The following is an 18,894-nucleotide window of genomic DNA, read 5'->3' as shown; positions in this document are numbered from 1 at the left end:
GGTTAGGGTGAGGGTTAGGTTGAGGTTTAGGGTTAGTGTTAGAGTTAGGGCTAGGATTAGGGTTAGGGTTAGGGTGAGTGTGAGGGTTAGGTTGAAGGTTAGAGTTAGGATGATGTTTAGGCTGACGGTTAGGTTTCAGCTGAGGATTAGGGTTAGGGTGAGTATTACGGTTAGGGTGAGGGTGAGGGTTAAGATTAGGGTTATGTTTAGTGTGAGGGTAAGGGTTAGGGTGAGGGTTATGGAGAGGTTGAGGTTTAAGGTTAGCATTAGGGTTAGGTTTAGGATTAGGGTTAGGGTTCTGATTAGGGTTAGAGTGAGGGTGAGGGATTTGCTTAGGAAAGGCTTAGGGTTAGGGTTAGGTTGAGGATTAGGGTGAGGGTGAGGTTTAATTTGAGGATTATGGTTAGGGTCAGGATTAGGGTTAACGTTAGTGTTTGGGTTAGGGTTAGAGTGATGTTTAGGGTGAGGATGATGGTTAGGGTGGGGGTGAGCCTGAGAGTGATTGTGAGGGTGTAGGTGAGTGTTAGGGTGGTGCTGATGTTTGGGGTGATGGTGAGGGTTAGGGTAAAGGTGAGGGTGAGGGTTCGGTTAGGGTTAGGGTGAGGGTTAGGATTAGGGTTAGAGTTACTGTGAGGATAAGTGTTAGGGTGAGGGTTAGGGTGAGAGTGAGGGTTAGGGTTAGCGTTAGGGTTAGGGTTAGGTTTAGGATGAGGGTTAAGTTGAGGTTTAGGGTTAGTATGAGGGTGAGGGTTAGAGTTAGTTTTAGGGTGAGGATTAGGGTTAGGGTTAGGGTTAGAGTGAGGGTTAGTGTGAGGGTTAGTGTGAGCATGAGGGTGAGGTTGAGGGTGAGGTTGAGGGTTAGGGTTTAGGTGAGGGTCAGGTTTACGGTTAGGGTTAATGTTAGGGTGACGGTTAGGGTTAGGATGAGGGTTAGGCTGAGGGTTACGTTTAGGGTTAGGGTGAGGGTAAGGTTTAGAGTGAGGGTAAGGGTTACAGTGAGGGTGAGGGTTAGGTTTTGGATTAGGGTTAGGGTTAGGGTGAGGGTTTAGGGTTAGATTTATGATTAGTGTGAGGGTTTTGGTTTGGTTTAGATTTAGGGTGAGGGTTAGAGTTAGTGTTTAGATTACGGGTAGGGTTAGGGTTAGGATGTGGGTGAGGTTGAGGGTGAGGTTGAGGGTTAGGGTTAATGTGAGGGTTAGGGTTAGGAATAGCGTTAAGGTTGGGGTGAGGGTTAGGTTTAGGGTTAGGGTTAGGCTGAGGGTTAGGTTTAGGGTTCAGGTGAGGGTAAGGGTTAGGGTGAGGTTTAGGGTGAGGGTGAGGTTTAGTTTAAGGCTTAGGTTTAGGGTGAGTGTTAGGGTTAGGGTTAGGGTGAGAGTGAGGTTTAGGTTTAGGGTGAGGGTGAGGGTTAGTGATAAGGTTAGGGTTAGGGTCAGGGTCAGGGTCAGGGTTAGCGTTAGAGTTAGGGTGAGGGTGACTGTGAGGGTTAGGGTTAGGTTTAGGTTTAGGGTTAGGGTTAGGCTGAGGGTGAGGGTGAGGGTGAGGGTGAGGTTTAGGGTTAGGATGAGGGTTAGAGTTAGGGCTAGGGTTAGGGTTGGGTTGAGGGTTAGGGTTAGGTTTAAGAAGTGGGTTTGGCTGAGGGTTACGGTTATGGTTAGGGTGAGGTTTAGGGTTAGTGTGAGGGTTAGGATGATAGTTAGGCCGAGTGTTAGTTTTAGTGTTAGGGTGAGGTTAAAGGTTAGGGTGAGGGTGAGGGTTAGGTTTAGGGTTAGGTTTAGGGTTAGGGTGAGGGTTAGGGATAGGGTTAGGATTAGGGTGAGGGTTAAGGTGAGGGTTAGGGTTAGGGTTAGGGTTAGGGTGAGTTGTAGTTGAGGGTTAGGTTTAGGGTGAGGTTTAGGGTGACAGTGACGGTAAGGGTTAGGGTGAAGTTGAGGGTTTGGGATAGGGTTAGTGTCAGAGTTAGGCTTAGGGTTAGGGTTAGGGTGAAGGGTAAGTTGAGGGGGTAGGGGTAGGGTTAGGGTGAGGTATAAGGTTAATGTGAGGATTAGGGTTAGGGTTAGGGTTAGTGTGAGGATAAGGATAAGAGTGAGGGTTAGGGTGAGAGTGAGGTTTAGTGTTAGCGTTAGGGTTAGGGTGAGGGTTAGTGTGAAGGTTAAGTTGAGGGTTTGGTTTAGTATGAGGATGAGGGTTAGAGTTAGGTTTAGATTGAGGGTTAGGGTTAGGGTGAGGTTTAGGATCGGTTTAGGGTGAGGGTTCGGTTCAGGTTCGGGTGAGTTTTATGGTGTGGGTGACGGTGAGGGTTAGGGTGAGGGTTAGGGTTATGGTGAGGATTAGGGTTAGGGTTAGGGTTAGGGTTATAGTGAGGGTAAGGGTTAGGATGAGGTTTAGGGTGAGGGTGAGGTTTAGGGATAACGTTAGAGTTAGGGTGAGGGTTAGTGTTAGGGTTAGGGTGAGGGTGAGGGGTAGTGTGAGGTGTAGGGTTAGGGTTAGTGTGAGGGTTAGGGTTAATGTGAGGATTAGTGTTAGGGTTAGGGTTAGTGTGAGGATAAGGATAAGTGTGAGGGTTAGGATGAGAGTGAGGTTTAGTGTTAGCGTTAGGGTTACGGTGAGGTTTAGGGTGAGGATTAAGGTGAGGATTAGGGTTAGGGTTAGGGTTATAGTCAGGGTAAGGGTTAGGATGAGGTTTAGTTTGAGGGTGAGGTTTAGGTATAGCGTTAGAGTTAGGTTGAGGTTTAGGGTGAGGGTTAGGATCCAGGTTAGGTTAGGTGAGGGTGAGGGTTATTGTTAGGTTTAGGGTTAGGTTTAGGGTCATGGTAAGGCTTAAGGTGAGGGTTAGGGTGAGGGTGAGGGTTAGGGTTAAGTTGAGGGTTAGGGTGAGGGTTAGGGTGAGAGTTCAGTTGAGGGTTTGGGTTAGGGTTAGGGTGAGGTTGAGGTTGAGGGTGAGACTTAGGGTTAGGTTTAGGGTGAGGATGGGGTTTAGGTTTAGTGTTAGTGTTAGGGTTAGGGTGAAGGATAGGGTGAGGGTAAGGGTTAGAGGGAGGTTTAGTGGAAGGGTGAGGGTTAGGGATAGCATTAAGGTTAAGGATAGGTTTACGGTGAGAGTTAGGGTTAGTGTTAGGGTTACGGTGAGGGTTAGGGTTAGGGTTAGGTTTAGGGCGAGGGTTAGGGTTAGGGATAGGGTGACGATGAGGGTAAGGGTTAGGGTGAGTACTAGGGTTAGGTTTAGGGTTAAGGTAAGGTTTAGGTTTAGGGTGAAGGTGAGAGTGAGAGTTAGGTTTAGGATTAGGCTTAGGTGTAGGCTTAGGCTTAGGTTGAGGGTGAGGGTGAGTGTCAGAGTTAGGTTTAGTGTGAGGGTTAGGTTTATGGTTATTTTTAGGGTGAGAGTGAGGGTGAGGGTTAGGGTGAGGTTGAGGGTGAGGTTGAGGGTTAAGGTTTTGGTGAGGGATAGTATTAGGGTTAAGGTTAGTGTGAGGTTTAGGGTTATGGTTAGTGTTAGGATGAGGTTAGGTTTAGGGGTAGGGTGAGGGTAAAGTTTAGGGTGAGGTTGAGGGTTAGGGGTAGGATTAGGGTTTGGGTTAGGGTGAAGGTCAGGGATAGGTTTAGGATTAGCGTGAGGGTTTTGTTTAGGGTTAGGTTTAGAGTCAGGGTGAGAGTGAGGGTGAGGGTTAGCGTTTGGATTAAGGTTAGGGTTAGGGTTAAGCTGAGGTTGATGTTGAGGATGAGGGTTAGGGTTAATGTGAGTTTTAGCGTTAAGGTTAGGGTGAGGGTTAGGTTTAGGGTTAGGATGAGGGTAAGGGTTAGGGCGAGGGCTAGGGAGAGGGTGAGGGTTAGGGATAGGGTTAGGTTGAGGTTTAGGGTTCAGGTGATGGTTAGGGTTAGTGTGAGTGTTAGTGTTAGGACTAGGGTTAATTTTAGGGTGAGGGTTAGTGTTAGGGTGACTTATAGCGTTAGGGTGAGTGTTATGGTTAGGGTTAGGGTTAGTGTTAGCTTTAGAGTTATTGTTTGGGTTAGGGTTAAGGTTACGTTGAGGGTGAGGGTGAGGTTAATTGTTAGGGTGAGGGTTACCATTAGGGTGAGGGTTATGGTTAGCATTAGGGTTAGTGTTAGGTTAAGGGTTTTTGTTAGGGTTAGGGTTAGGGTTAAGGTTATGGTGAGAGTGAGGGTGAGGGTAAGTTTTAGGATTAGGTTGAGGTTTAAGTTTAAGGTTAGGGTTAGAGTTAGGGTTAGGGTGAGGGTGAGGGTGAGGGTGAGGTTTAGAGTTAGTGTTAGGGGGAGGGTTAGGGTGAGGGTTAGGGTTAGGGTTAGGGTTAGTGTTAGGATTAGGGGTAGGGTGAGGTTGAGTGTGAGGGTTAGGCTTAGGGTTAGTCTGAGGGTGAGGGTGAGGGTTAGGTTTAGGATTTGGGTGAGGTTTAGGATGAGGTTAAGGTTAGGATTAGGGTTAGGATGAGGGCAGGTGTGAGGGTGAGGTTTAGGGTTAGCAATATGGTGAGGTTTAGGATTAGGGTTAGGTTAGGGTGAGGGTTACTGTTAGGGTTACAGTGAGGGTGAGGTTTAGTGTTAGGGTGATGGTTAGAGTTAGGGTTAGGGTGAGGGTGAGGTTTAGGGTTAGAGTTAGGGTTAGTGTTAGGGTTAGAGTTAGGGTGAGTGTTAGGGTGTGGGTTAGGGTGAGGGTTAGAGTTCGGGTTACGCTTAGGCTTAGGCTTAGGCTGAGCATGAGGGTGAGGTTTAGGGTTAGGTTTAGGGTGAGGGTTAGGGTTAGATTCAGGGTGAGGGTTAGGATGAGGTTTGTGGTTATGGTTATGGTTAAGGTTAGTTTTAGGGTTACGATTAGGGTTAGTTTTAGGGTTAAGGTTAGGGTGAGGTTTTGGGTTAGGTTTAGGGTTAAGTTTAGGATTAGGGTTAGGGTTAGGGTTATTGTTAGTGTTATGGTTAGTGTTAAGTTTGCGGTGAGGGTGAGGCTCAGGGTGAGGGTTATGGTTAGTGTTAGGGTTTGGGTTAGGGTTAGTATTATTGTTAGGGTTCGGGTTAGAGTTACGGTCATGGTGAGAGTGAGGGTGAGGGTTAGGGTGAGGTTTAGGGTGAGGTTTAGGGTTAGGGTAAGGGTTAGGGTGCTGGTGAGGTTTAGGGTTAGAATTAGGGTGAGGGGGAGTATTAGGGTGACGTTTAGGGTTAGGTTTAGTGTTACCATTAGGGTGAAGGTGAGGGTTTGGTTGAGGTTTAAGGATAGGGTTAGTGTTAGGATTAGGGTTAGGGTGATGGTGAGGGTTAGGGTTAGTGTTATTGTTAGGGTTAGGGTTCGAGTTAAAGTGAGGGTGAGGGTGAAGGTAGGGTTAGGATTAGGGTTAAGCTGAGGTTTAGGTTTAGGTTTAGAGATAGGGTTAGGGTGAGGGTGAGGTTTAGGGTTAAAGTTAGGGTTAATGTTAGGGTTAGGCGAAGGGTTAGAATGAGACTGAGCGTGGGCGTGAGGATTCGGGTTAGGGTTAGTGTTAGGGTTAGAGTTAGGGTTAGGGTTAGGGTTAGGGTAAGGGTTAATGTTAGTGTTATGGTTAGTGTTAGGTTTAAGTTTGCAGTGAGGGTGAGGCTGAGTGTGAGGTTTATGGTTAGGGTTAGGGTTATGGTTAGTGTTATTGTTAGGGTTAGGGTTAGAGTTACGGTGAGGGTGAGGGTGAGGGTTAGGGTTAGGTGACATTTAGGGTGAGGTTTAGGGTTTGGGCTAGGTTGAGGGTGAGGATTAGGTTTTGAGTTAGGGTTAGTGGGAGGGTTAGGGTGAGGGTTAGGGTTAGGTTGATTTTTAGGGATAGGGTTAGGGTTAGGATTAGGGTTAGGGCGAGGGTGAGTGTGAGGGTTAGGGTTAGGGTTAGGCTTAGGCTTAGGGTTAGGCTGAGGTTGAGGGTGGGAGTGAGCGTTTGTGTTACAGTGACGGTGAGGATTAGAGTTAGGGTGAGGGTTAGGATGAGGGTTAGGGTTACAGTGAGGGTGAGGGTTAGGGTTAGGGTGAGGGTTACGTTTAGGATTAGGGTTAGGGTGAGGGTGAGGGTTAGGATTAGGGTTAGAGTTAGGTTTATTTTTAGTTTTATGGTTAAGGTTACTTTTGGAGTGAGTGTGAGGCTGAGGGTGAGGGTTAGGGTTAGGATTAGGTTTAGGCTTAGGATTAGTTTTTGGGTGAGGGTGAGATTGAGGGTGAAGTTTAGGGTAAGGGTGACGTTTAGTGTTACAGTTAGCTTGAAGGTTACGATGAGGGTTAGGGATAGATTGATTATTAGGGTGAGGGTGAAGGTAAGGGTAAAGTTGAGGGATAGGCTATGGGTGAGGGTTAAGAAAAGGGTCAGGGTTAGGGTTAGGGTGAGGGTTAGGGTAAGTGTGAGGGTTAGGGGTTAGGGTGAGGGTGAGGGTTAGATTGAGGATTAGGATTAGGGTTAGTGTGAGGTTTAGGGTGAGGATAAGGGTTTAGGGTTAGGTGAGGATAAGAGTTAGAATTAGGGTTAGGGTGAGGGCTAGGGTGAGGCTGGGGGTTAGGGTTAGAGTTAGGGTTAGGGTGAGGTTTTGGGTTAGGATGAGTTTTATGGTTAGTGTGAGGGTTAGTGTTAGGGTTATGGTTAGTGTTAGGTTGGGGGTATGTGTTAGGGTGATGGTTAGGGTTAGGGTGAGGGTTACAGTTAGGTTGAGGGTTAGGGTTCGTGTTAGCGTTATTTTTAATTTTAGGTTAAGGGTTAGCTTGAGGGTGAGGATGAGGGTGAGGGTTAGGGTTAGTGTGAGGTTTAGGGTTAGTATTAGGGTTAGAGTTAGGGTTAGGGTTAGGGTGAGGGTTAGCGTTAGTGTTAGGGTTAAGGTTAGGGTGAGGGTTAGTGTGAGGGTTAGGGTTAGAGTTAGGGTTAAGGTTAGGATTATGATTAGGGTGAGGGTGAGTGTGTGGGCTAGGCTTAGGTTTAGAATAAGGCTTAGCATTAGGCTGAGGGTGAGGTTGAAGGTGAGGGTTAGGTTTAGGGTGAGTGTTAGGATTAGGGTTAGGGTGAGGGTGGGTGAGGGTTAGGGTTAGGATTAGGGTTAGGCTGAGGGCTAGGGTGAGGGTGAGGTTTAGGTTTATGGTTAGGGTGAGATTTAAGGTTAGGTTTAGGTTGAGGGTGAGGTTTAATTTTAGAGTTAGTGTTAGGGTGAGGGTTAGGGTTAGGGTTAGTGTTAGGGTAAGAGTGAGGGTTAGGGTTATGGTTAGGATTAGGTTTAGGGTTACTGTGAGGGTGAGTGTGAGGTTTACTGTGAGGGTTAGGGTTGGTCTTAAGGTTAGGCTGTGGGTGATGATGAGGGTGAGGGTTAGGGTTAGGGTGAGGTTGAGGTTTAGGGTTAGAGTTAGTGTTAGTGTTAGGGTTAGTGTGAGAGTGAGTATTAGGTTTAGGTTGTGGGTGAGGGTCAGGATTAGGGTGATGCTTAGGGTTATGGTCAGGGTGAGGGTTAGGATGAGGGTTAGGGTTATTGTGAGGATTAGGGTGAGGGTGACAGTAAGGGTAAAGTTGAGGGTTAGGTTGAGAGTGAGGATTACGGTAAGGGTGAGTGTTGGGGCTAGGGTGAGGGTTAGGGTTAGGGTTAGGGTTAGGGTGTGGTTTAGATTGAGGATTCGTTTTTGGGGTTAGTGTGAGGTTTAGGGTGAGTATGAGGGTTAGGGTTGGGTTGAGGGCTAGGGTGAGGATGAGGGTTAGGATTAGGGTTAGGGTGAGTGGTAGGTTTTGGGTGATAGTTAGGGTTAGTGTGAGGGTTAGTGTTAGGGTTAGGGTTAGTGTTAGCGTGAGGGTAAGTGTTAGGGTGTGGTTTAGGGTTAGGGTGAGTGTTATGGTTAGAATGAGGGTTAGGGTTAGGTTTAGGGTTATTTTTAGGGTTAGGGTTAGGGTTAGGATGAGGGTCAGGGTTAGGATTAGGGTTACCGTGAGCGCTAGGGAGAGAGTGAGGATTAGGTTTAGGGTTAGGCTTAGGCTTAGGGTTAGGCTGAGGCTGAGGGTGAGGTTGAGGGTTCGGGTTAGCATGATGGTTAGGGTCATGGTTAGGGTGAGGGTTAGGATGAGGGTTAGGTTTAGGTGAGGTTTAAGGTGAGGGTGACAGTAAGGGTCAAGATGAGTGTTAGAGTGAGGATTAGGGTTAGGGTTAGGGTGAGGGTGAGGATAAGATTGAGGATAGTGTTAAGGTTAGAGTGAGTTTTAGGGTGATAATGAGGGTTAGAGTTAGGGTGAGGGCTAGGGTGAGGGTGAGGGTTAGGGATAGGTTTAGGTTGAGGTTTAGGGTTAAGGTGATGATTAGGGTTAGTGTGAGGGTTAGTGTTAGGACTAGGATTAGTTTTAGGGTGAGGGTTAGTGTTAGGGTGAGTTATAGCGTTAGGGTGAGGGTTATGGTTATGGTTAGGGTTAGTGTTAGCTTTAGGGTTATTGTTTGTGTTAGGGTTAAGGTTACGTTGAGGGTGAGATTTAGGGTAAGTGTTAGGGTGAGGGTTAGCGTTAGGGTGAGGGTTATGGTTACGGTTAGGGTTAGTGTTAGGTTTAGGGTTATTGTTAGGGTTAGGGTTAGGGTTAAGGTTACTGTGAGGGTGAGGGTGAGGTTAAGGTTTAGGGTTAGGTTGAGGTTTAGGTTTAGGGTTAGAGTTAGAGTTAGGTTTAGGGTGAGGGTGAGGTTCAGGTTATACTTAGTGTTAGGGGGAGGGTTAAGGTGAGGGTTAGGGTTAGGGTTAGGGTTAGGGTTAGGATTAGGTTTAGGGTGAGGTTAGGGTTAGGGTTAGGGTTAGGGTTAGTATGAGTGTGAGGGTGAGGGATAGCTTTAGGATTTGGGTGAGGTTTAGGATGAGGTTAAGGTTAGGATTAGGGTTAGGATGAGGGCAAGTGTGAGTGTGAGAGTTAGGGTTAGCATTATGGTGAGGTTTAGGATTAGGGTTAGGTTTATGGTTAGGGTGAGGGTTACTGTTAGGGTTACAGTGAGGTTGAGGTTTTGCGTTAGGGTGAGGGTTAGAGTTAGGGTTAGGGTGAGGGTGAGGTTAAGGGTTAGAGTTAGGGTTAGTGTTAGAGTTAGGGTTAGGGTGAGGGTTTGTGAGGGTTAGGGTGAGGGTTAGAGTTCGGGTTAGGCTTAGGCTTAGGCTTAGGCCGAGCGTGGGTTGAGGGTTAGGGTTAGGTTTAGGGTGAGGGTTAGGGTTAGGTTTAGGGTGAGGGTTAGGATGAGGTTTGTGGATATGGTTATGGTTAGGATTAGTTTTAGGGTTACGATTAGGGTTAGTTTTAGGGTTAGGGTTGGGGTGAGGGTTTGGGTTAGTGTTAAGGTTAAGTTTAGGATTAGGGTTAGGGTTAGGGTTATTGTTAGTGTTTTGGTTAGTGTTAAGTTTGCGGTGAGGGTGAGGCTCAGGGTGAGGGTTATGGTTAGTGTTAGGGTTTGGGTTAGGGTTAGTATTACTGTTAGGGTTAGGGTTAGAGTTACTGTCATTGTGAGAGTGAGGGTGAGGGTTAGGGTTAGCATTAGGTTTAGGGTGAGGGTGAGGGTTAGGGTTAGGCTTAGGCTTAGGGTTAGGCTGAGGGTGAGGCTGGGGTTGAGGATTAGGGTTAGGGTGATGGTTAGGGTTAGGGTTAGTGTTATTGTTAGGGTTAGGGTTAGAGTTAAAGTGAGGGTGAGGGTGCGGGTAGGGTTAGGTTTAGGGTTAAGCTGAGGTTTAGGGTTAGGTTTAGAGATAGGGTTAGGGTGAGGGTGAGGTTTAGGGTTAAAGTTAGGGTTAATGTTAGGGTTAGGCTTAGGGTTTGAATGAGGCTGAGCGTGGGCGTGAGGATTAGGGTTAGGTTTAGGGTTAGGGTTAGAGTTAGGGTTAGGGTTAGGGTAAGGGTTAATGTTAGTGTTATGGTTGGTGTTAGGTTTAAATTTGCAGTGAGGGTGAGGCTGAGGGTGAGGTTTATGATTAGGGTTAGGGTTATGGTTAGTGTTATTGTTAGAGTTAGGGTTAGAGTTAAGGTGAGGGTGAGGGTGAGGTTTAGGTGAGATTTAGAGTGAGGTTTAGGGTTAGGGTTAGGTTGAGGGTGAGGATTAGGTTTAGAGTTAGGGTTAGTGGGAGGGTTAGGGTGAGGGTTAGGGTTAGGTTGATTTTTAGGGATAGGGTTAGGGTTAGGATTAGGGTTAGGGTGAGGGTGAGTGTGTGGGTTAGGGTTAGGGTTAAGCTTAGGCTTAGGTTTAGGCTGAGGGTGAGGGTGGGAGTGAGCGTTTGTGTTACAGTGACGGTGAGGATTAGAGTTAGGGTGAGGGTTAGGATGATGGTTAGGGTTACAGTGAGGGTGAGGGTTAGGGTTAGTGTGAGGGTTAGGGTTAGGATTAGGGTTAGGGTGAGGGTGAGGTTTAGGATTAGGTTTAGAGTTAGGTTTATTGTTAGTGTTATGGTTAAGGTTATTTTTGGAGTGAGGGTGAGGCTGAGAGTGAGGGTTATGGTTAGGATTAGGGTTAGGGTTAGGATTAGGGTTAGGGTGATTGTGAGATTGAGGGTGAGGGTGAGGGTTTGTGTTAGGGTTAGGGAGAGATTTAGGTTTAGGATTAGGGTTATAGTTAGGGTTAGGGTTAGGGTGAGGTTAAGTGTTAGGGTGAGGGTTAGGTTTAGGGTTAGGGTTACAGATAGGTTGAGGGTTAGGTATCCTGCTAGGATTATTTTTAATTTTAAATTTAGTGTTACGCTGAGGGTGAGGGTGAGGGTGAAGGTTAGGGTTAGGGTTAGGGTGAGGTTTAAGGTTAGGATTAGGTTAGAGTTAGGGTTAGGGTTAGGGTCAGGTTTAGGGTTAGATTTAGGCTTAGCGTGAGGGTTAGTGTGAGGGATAGGGTTAGGGTTAGTGTTAGGTTAGGGTTAGGGTGAGGGTTAGTGTGAGGGTTAGGGTTAGGTTTAGGTTGAGGTTTAGGTATAGGGTTAGGGTTAGAGTTAGGGTTAGGTTGATTGTCAGGTTTAGGGTTAGAGTTAGGGTTAGTGTTAGGGTTAGGTTTAGGGTGATGATTAGTGTGAGGGTTAGAGTTCGGGTTAGGCTTAGGCGGATTGTGAGGGTGAGGGTTAGGATTAGGGTGAGGGTTAGCGTTAGGTTTAGGGTGAAGTTTTGGATGAGGTTTTTGGTTATGGTTAGGGTTAATGTTACTTTTAGGGTTAGGGTTAGTGTTAGGTTTAGGTTTATGGTTAGGGTTAAGGTGAGGTTTAGGGTTAGGGTTAGGCTTAGGGTTAAGGTTAGGTTTATTGTTAGTGTTATGGTTAGTGTTAATTTTGCAGTAAGGGTGAAGTTCAGGTTGAGGGTTATGGTTAGTGTTAGGGTTAGGTTTAGGGTTAAGGTTAGTGTTATTGTTAGGGTTAGGGTTAGAGTTATGGTCACGGTGAGAGTGAGGGTGAGGGTGAGGGTTAGGGTGAGGTTTAGGGTGAGCTTTAGTTTTAAGGTTAGGGTTAGGGTGCTGGTGAGGTTTAGGTTTAGAGTTAGGGTTAAGGGGAGGGTTAGGGTGAGGGTTAGGTTTAGGATTAGGGTTAAAGATAGGTTGAGGGTTAGGGTTCCTGCTAGTGTTATTTTCAATTTTATGTCTAGGGTTATGTTGAGGGTGAGGGTGAGGGTTAGGGTTAGGGTTAGGGTTAGGTTTAGGCTTAGAGTGAGGGTTAGTGTGAGGGTAGGTTTAGGGTTAGTGTTAGGTTATGGTTAGGGTGAGGGTTAATCTGAGGGTTAGGGTTAGGGTTAGGGTTAGGGTTAGGTTTAGGTTGAAGTTTAGGTATAGGGTTAGAGTTAGAGTTAGGGTTAGGTTGATAGTGAGGTTTAGGGTTAGAGTTAGGGTTATTGTTAGGGTTAGGTTTAGCGTGAGGGTTAGGGTGAGGGTTAGAGTTCGGGTTAGGCTTATGCGGATTGTCAAGGTGAGGGTTAGGTTTAGGGTGAGGGTTAAGCCTTAGGTTTAAGGTGAGGGTTTGGATGAGGTTTTTGGTTATGGTTAGTGTTAGTGTTACTTTCAGGGTTAGGGATAGGTTTACGGTTAGGGTTAAGGTGAGGGTTAGTTTTAGGGTTAGGCTTAGGGTTAAGGTTAGGGTTATTGTTAGTGCTATGGTTAGTGTTAATTTTGCAGTGAGGGTGAGGCTCATTTGAGGGTTATGGTTAGGGTTAGGTTTAAGGTTAGTGTTATTGTTAGGGTTAGGGTTAGAGTTACGGTCACGGTGAGATTGAGGGTGAGGGTGAGGGCTAGGGTGAGTTTTAGGGTGAGGTTTAGGTTTAAGGTTAGGGTTAGGGTGCTGGTGAGGTTTAGGTTTAGAGTTAGGGTTAAAGGGAGGGTTAGGGTGAGGGTTAGGTTTAGGTTTAGTGTTAGCATTAGGGTGAGGGTGAGGGTTAGGTTAAGGTTCAGGGATAGGGTTAGGGTTAGGGTTAGGGTTAGGGTCAGTGTGAGGGTGAGGGTTAGGGTTAGGCTTAGGCTTAGGCTTAGGCTTAGGCTAAGGGTGAGGATGGGAATGATGATTAGGGTTAGGGTGATGGTTTGGGGTTAGGGTTAAGGTGAGGTTTAGGGTTATGTTTAGAGATAGTGTTAGGGTGAGGGTGAGGTTTAGGATTAGAGTTAGGGTTAATGTTAGGGTTAGGCTTAGGGTTAGGCTGAGGCTGAGGGTGGGGGTGAAGATTAGGGTTAGGGTTAGGTTTAGGGTTAGAGTTAGGGTTAGGGTTAGGGTATGGGTTATTGTTAGTGTTATGGTTAGGGTTAAGTTTGCAGTGAGAGTGAGGCTGAGGGTGAGGTTTATGGTTAGGGTTAGGGTTAGGATTAGGGTTACTGTGACTGTGAGTGTGAGGGTTAGGGTTAGGGTTAGGCTTAGGCTTAGGGTTAGGCTGAGGGTGAGGGTGGGGGTTAGGGTTAGTGTCATGTTGAGGGTGAGGATTAGGGTTAGGGTGAGTGTTAGGATGAGGGTTAGTGTTATGGTGAGGGTAAGGTTTAGGGTTAGGGTGAGGGTTAGGGTTAGGATTAGGGTTAGGGTGAGGGTGAGGGTTAGAGTTAGGGTTAGGGTTAGGGTTATTGTTAGTGTTATGGTTAAGGTTACCTTTGAAGTGAGGGTGAGGATTAGGGTTAGGATTAGGGTTAGGGTGAGGTTGAGGTTTAAGGGTGAGGTTGAGGGTTAGGGTTAGGTTTAGGGTGAGGTTTAAGTTTAGGGTGAGGGTTAGGGTTAGTGTGAGGGTTAGTGTTAGGGTTATGGTTAGGTTTAGGGTCAGGGTTAGAGTTAGGGTTAGTGTTAGGGTTAGGGTAAGGGTGAGGGTTAGTTTGAGGTTTAGGGTTAGGGTTAGGTTTAGGATTAGGTTTGGGTGAGGGTGAGTGTGAGGGTTAGGGTTACGCTTAGGCTTAGGCCGAGGGTGAGGGTGGGTGTGAGGATTAGTGTTTGGTGATAGTTAGGTTTAGAATTAAAGTGACGGTTAGGATGAGGTTTAGGGTTACGATTAGGGTGAGGGCTATGGTGAGGGTGAGGTTAGTGTTAGGGTTAGGCTTAGGCTGAGGTTTAGGCTGAGGGTGAGATTGAGGGTGAGAGTTACGGTTAGGTTGATGGTTAGGGTTACGGTTAACTTGAAGGTTAGAATGAGGTTTAGGGATAGGGTGAGTGTTAGGGTGAGGGTGATGGTAAGGGGAAAGTTGAGGGTTAAGGTGTGGGTGAGGGTTAAGATAAGGGTGAGGGTTAGGGTTAGGGTGAGGGTTAGGGTAAGTGTGAGGGTTAGGGATTAGGGTGAGGATGAGGGTTAGGTTTAATGTGAGGTTTAGGATGAGGATGAGGGTTAGGGTTAGGTGAGGATAAGGGTTAGAATTAGCGTTAGGTTGTGGGCTAGGGTGAGGGTGAGGGTTAGGGTAAGGGTTAGGGTTAGGGTGAGGTTTAGGGTTAGGGTGAGTGTTATGGTTAGTGTGAGGGTTAGTGTTAGGGTTAGGGTTAGGGTTAGGGTGAGGGTAAGTGCTAGGGTGAGGGTTAGGGTTAGGGTGAGGGTTACAGTTAGGGTGAGGTTTAGGTTTAGTGTTAAGGTTATTTTTAATTTTAGGTTTAGGGTTACATATAGGGTGAGGTGAGGTTGTGGGTTAGGGTTAGGGTTAGGGTGAACTTTAGGGTTAGGATTAGTGTTAGAGTTAGGGTTAGGTTTAGGGTGAGGTTTAGGGTTAGAGTTAGGCTTAGGGTGAGGGTTAGTGTGAGGGTTAGGGTTAGGGTTAGGGTTATGTTACAGTTAGAGTGGGGGTTAGTGTGAAGGTTAGGGTTAGAGTTAGGGTTAGTGTTAGGATTAGGGTTAGGGTGAGGGTGAGTGTGTGGGTTAGAGTTCGGTTTAGGGTTAGGCTTAGGTTTAGGCTGATGATGAGGTTGATGGTGAGGTTTAGGTTTAGGGTGAGTGTTAGGATTAGGGTTAGGGTGAGGGTTAGGATGAGGGTTAGGGATAGGATGAGGGTTAGGGTGATTGCTGGGGTAAAGGTGAAGTTTTGGGTTAGGGTTAGGGTGAGGTGTAGGGTAAGGGTTAGTGTGAGGGTGAGGTTTAATTTTAGAGTTAGGGTTAGGGTGAGGGTCAGGGTTAGGGTTAGTGTTTGGGTTAGGGTTAGATTTAGTGTTAGTGTTTGGTTGAGGGTTAGGGTTATGGTTAGGATTAGGTTTAGGGTGAGGGTGAAGGTGAGTGTGACGGTTAGTGTTATGGTTAGGCTTAGTGTTAGGTTGAGGGTTAGGGTGAGGTTGAGGGTTTGGGAGAGTTTTAGGGTTAGAGTTAGTGTTTGTGTGAGGGTTAGTGTTAGGGTTAGGGTTAGGGTTAGGCTGAGACTGAGGGTGAGGTTGAGGGTTAGGGTTAGCATGATGGTTAGGGTTATGGTTAGGGTTATGATGAGGTTTAGGGTTAGGATGAGGGTTAGGATGAGGTTTAGGGTTAGGATTAGGGTTACGTTGAGGGCAAGGGTGTGTTTGAGGGTTTGTTTTGGCATTATGGCATGGTTTAGGATTAAGGTTAGGTTTAGGGTTAGGGTGAGTGTTAGGGTTAGGGTTACGGTGAGGTTGAGGTTTAGAGTTAGGTTGAGGGCTTGGGTTAGGGTTAGGTTTACAGTGAGGTTGAGGGTTAGGGTTAGTGTTAGGGTTAGGTTTATTTTTAGGGTTTGGGTTAGAGATATGGTGAGCGTGAGGGTGAGGGTGAGGTTTAGGATTAGGGTGATGGTGAGGTTTCGGGATAGAGTTAAGGTTAGGGGAAGAGTTAAAGTGAGGGTTATTGTTAGGGTTAGGGTTAGTGTTAGGTTTAGGGTTATTGTTAGGGTTAGGGTTAGCGTTAAGGTTACGGTGAAGGTGAGGGTGAGGGTAAGGGTTAGGATTAGGGTGAGGCTTAGGTTTAGGGTTGGGGTTAGAGGTAGGGTTAGGGTGAAGGTGAGGTTTAGGTTTAGAGTTAGGGTTAGGGTGAGCATTACGGTGACTGTAAGGGTTAGCGTTAGGGTTAGGTTTAGTGTTAGGATTAGGGTTAGGGTGAGGTTGAGTGTGAGGGTTAGTGTTAGGGTTAGGCTGAGTGTGAGGTTGAGGGTTAGGGTTAGGGTGAGGGATTTGGTTAGGGTTAGGATTAAGGTGAGGTTTAGGATGAGGTTTAGTGTTAGGATTAGGGTTAGCATGAGGGCAAGTGTGAGGGTGAGGGTTAGGGTTAGAATTATGGCGAGGTTTAGGATTAGGGTTAGGTTTAGTGTTAGGGTGAGGGTTAGGGTTGGGGTTAGTGTTAGGGTGAGTGTGAGGGTTAGGATTAGGTTTAGGGTTAGGGTTATTGTTAGTGTTATGATTAAGGTTAAATTTAAGGTGAGGGTGAGGCTCAGGGTGAGGTTTAGGGTTAGGGTTATGGTGAGGTTTCGGGTTAGGTTTAAGGTTAGGTTTAGGGTGAGGGCTTGGGTTAGGGTTAGGGTTACGGTGAGGGTGAGGTTTAGGGTTAGGGTTTGGGTTAGGGTTATTTTAGGGTTTGGGTAACGGTTAAGCTGAAGGTAAGGGTGAGGGTTAGGTTAGGGTTAGGGTGAGGTTTAGGTTTAGGGTTAGGTTTAGAGTTAGGTTTAGGGTGATGGAGAGGTTTAAGGTTAGAGTTAGGGTTAGTGTTAGGGTTAGGGTTAGTGTGAGGGTTAGGGTGTGGGTTAGAGTGACGGTTATGGTTAGCTTTAGGGTGAGGGTTAGGGTTATGTTTAGGGTGAGGTTTAGGATGAGGTTTAGGGTTAGGTTTAGGGTTATGGTTAGTTTTAGGGTTAGGATTAGTGTTAGGGTTAGGGTTAGGGTGAGGGTTAGGGTTAGGGTAAGGGTTAGGGTTTGGCTTAGGGTTAGGGTTAGGGTTATTGTTAGTGTTATGGTTAGTGTTAAGTTTCCGGCGAGGGTAAGGCTCAGGGTGAGGGTTATGGTTAGTGTTAGTGTTTGGTTTAGGGTTAGTATTATTATTAGGGTTTGGGTTAGAGTTACGGTCATGGTGAGGGTGAGGGTGAGGGTTAGGGTGAGGTTTAGGGTGAGGTTTAGGGTTAGGGTTAGGGTTAGGTTTAGGGTACTGGTGAGGTTTAGGGTTAGAGTTAGGCGGAGGGGGAGGGTTAGGGTGAGGGTTAGGGTTAGGTTTAGTTTTAGTATTAGGGTGAGGGTGAGGGTTAGGTTGTGGTTTAGGGATAGGGTTAGGGTTAGGATTAGGGTTAGGGTGAGGGTGAGGGTGAGGGTTATGGTTATGCTTAGGCTTTGGTTTAAGCTGAGGGTTAGACTGGGGTTGAGAATTTGGTTTAGGGTGAGTGTTAGGGTTAGGGTTAGGGTTAGGGTAAGGGTTAATATTAATGTTATGGTTAGGTTTAAGTTTGCAGTGAGAGTGAGGCTGAGGGTGAAGTTTATGGTTAGGGTTAAGGTTATGGTTAGTGTTATTGTTAGGGTTAGAGTTAGAGTTTGGTGAGGGTGAGGGTGATGGTGAGGGTTAGGGTTACGGTGAGATTTATTGTAAGGTTTAGTGTTAGGGTTAGGTTGAGAGTGAGGATTAGGTTTAGAGTTTGGGCTATTGGGAAGGTTAGGTTGAGGGTTAGGGTTAGGTTGAATTTTAGGGATAGGGTTAGGGTTAGGGTAAGGGTTAGGGTGAGGTTGTGTGTGAGGGTTAGGGTTAGGGTTAGGGTTAGGCTCAGGCTTAGGCTGAGGGTGATGTTGGGGGTGAGGGTTAGTTTTACACTGAGAGTGAGGATTAGGGTTAGTGTGAGGGTTAGGATGAGGGTTAGAGTTACAGTGAGGGGGAGCGTTAGGGTTAGGGTGAGGGTTAGGGTTAGGATTAGGGTTAGGGTGAGGTTGAGGGTTAGGATTGGGGTTAGGGTTAGGTTTATTGTTAGTGTTATGGTTAAGGTTACTTTTGGAGTGAGCATGAGGCTGAGGGTGAGGGTTAGGGTTAGGATTAGGGTTATGGTTAGGATTAGGGTTAGGGTGAGTGTGAGATTGAGGGTGAGGGGAAGGTTTAGGGTGATGGTTAGTGTTATGGTTAGCTTGAAGGTTAGGATGAGGTTTAGGGATAGATTGAGTGTTAAGGTGAGGGTGAAGTTGAGGGTTAGGCTGTAGGTGAGGGTTAAGATAAGTGTGAGGGTTAGGGTGAGGGTTAGGGTAAGTGTGACGGTTAGGGGTTAGGGGGAGGGGGAGGTTAGATTGAGGATTAGGGTTAGGGTTAGTGTGAGGTTTAGGGTGAGGATAAGGGTTGAGGGTTAGGTGAGGGTAAGCGTTAGAATTAGGGTTAGGGTGAGGGCTAGGGTGAGGTTGATGGTTAGGGTTAGGGTTAGGGTTAGGGTGAGGTTTAGGGTGAGGGTGAGTGTGAGTGTTAGGGTTACAGTGAGGATTAGTGTTACGGTTACGGTTAGTGTTAGGGTGATGGTTAGGGTTAGGGTGAGGGTTACAGTTAGGTTGAGGGTTAGGGTTCGTGTTAGGGTTATTTTTAATTTTAGGTTTAGGGTTACATTCAGGGTGAGGGTGAGGGTGAGGGTTAGGGTTAGGGTTAGTGTGAGGTTTAGAGTGAGGATGAGGGTTAGGATTAAGTTGAGGTCTAGGGTGAGGATGAGGGTTAGGTTTAGGGTTAGGGTGAGTGTTAATGTTAGGGTGATTGTTAGGGTTAGTGTGAGGGTAAGTGTTAGGGTGAGAGTTAGTGTTAGGGTGAGGTTTATGTTTAGAATGAGGGTTAGGGTTAGGTTTAGGGTTATTTTTAGGGTTAGCGTTAGGGTTAGGATGAGAGTCAGGGTTAGGATTAGGGTTAGGGTAAGGGCTAGGGTGAGGGTGAGGATTAGGGTAGAGTTAGGCATAGGCTTAGTGTTAGGCTGAGGCTGAGGGTGAGGTTGAGGGTTAGGGTTAGCATGATGGTTAGGGTCATGGTTCAGGTGAGGGTTAGGATGAGGATTAGGGTTAGGGTGAGGGTGACATTAAGGGTCAAGTTGAGGGTTAGGGTGAGGATTAGGGTTAGGGTTAGGGTGATGGTGAGGATTAGATTGAGGAGTAGTGTTAAGTTTAGAGTGAGGTTTAGGGTGAGGATGAGGGTTAGGGTTATGGTGAGGGTTAGTGTTAGGACTATTGTTAGTTTTATTGTGAGGGTTATGGTTATGGTTAGGGTTAGGGTTAGTTTTAGGGTTATTGTTAAGGTTAGGGTTAGGGTTAAGGTTACGTTGAGGGTGAGGTTAAGGGTAAGGTTTAGGGTTAGGGTGAGGTTTAGGTTTAGCGTTAGGGTTAGGGTTATTGTTAGTGTTATGGTTAGTGTTAAGTTTGCGGTGAGGGTGAGGCTCAGGGTGAGGTTTAAGGTTAGTGTTAGGGTTAGGGTTTGTGTTAGGGTTAGTATTATTGTTAGGGTTAGGGTTAGAGTTAAGGTCATGGTGAGAGTGAGGGTGAGGGTTTGGGTGAGTTTTAGGGTGAGGTTTAGTGTTAGGGTTAGGGTTATGGTTAGGGTGCTCGTGAGGTTTAGGGTTATAATTCGG

Source organism: Dipodomys merriami, unplaced genomic scaffold, assembly GCF_024711535.1.
Source record: "Dipodomys merriami isolate MVZ:Mamm:240054 unplaced genomic scaffold, mDipMer1.0.p SCAF_228, whole genome shotgun sequence".
NCBI classification, from domain to species: Eukaryota; Metazoa; Chordata; class Mammalia; order Rodentia; family Heteromyidae; genus Dipodomys; species Dipodomys merriami.
Note: the sequence above shows the minus strand (reverse complement) of the source record.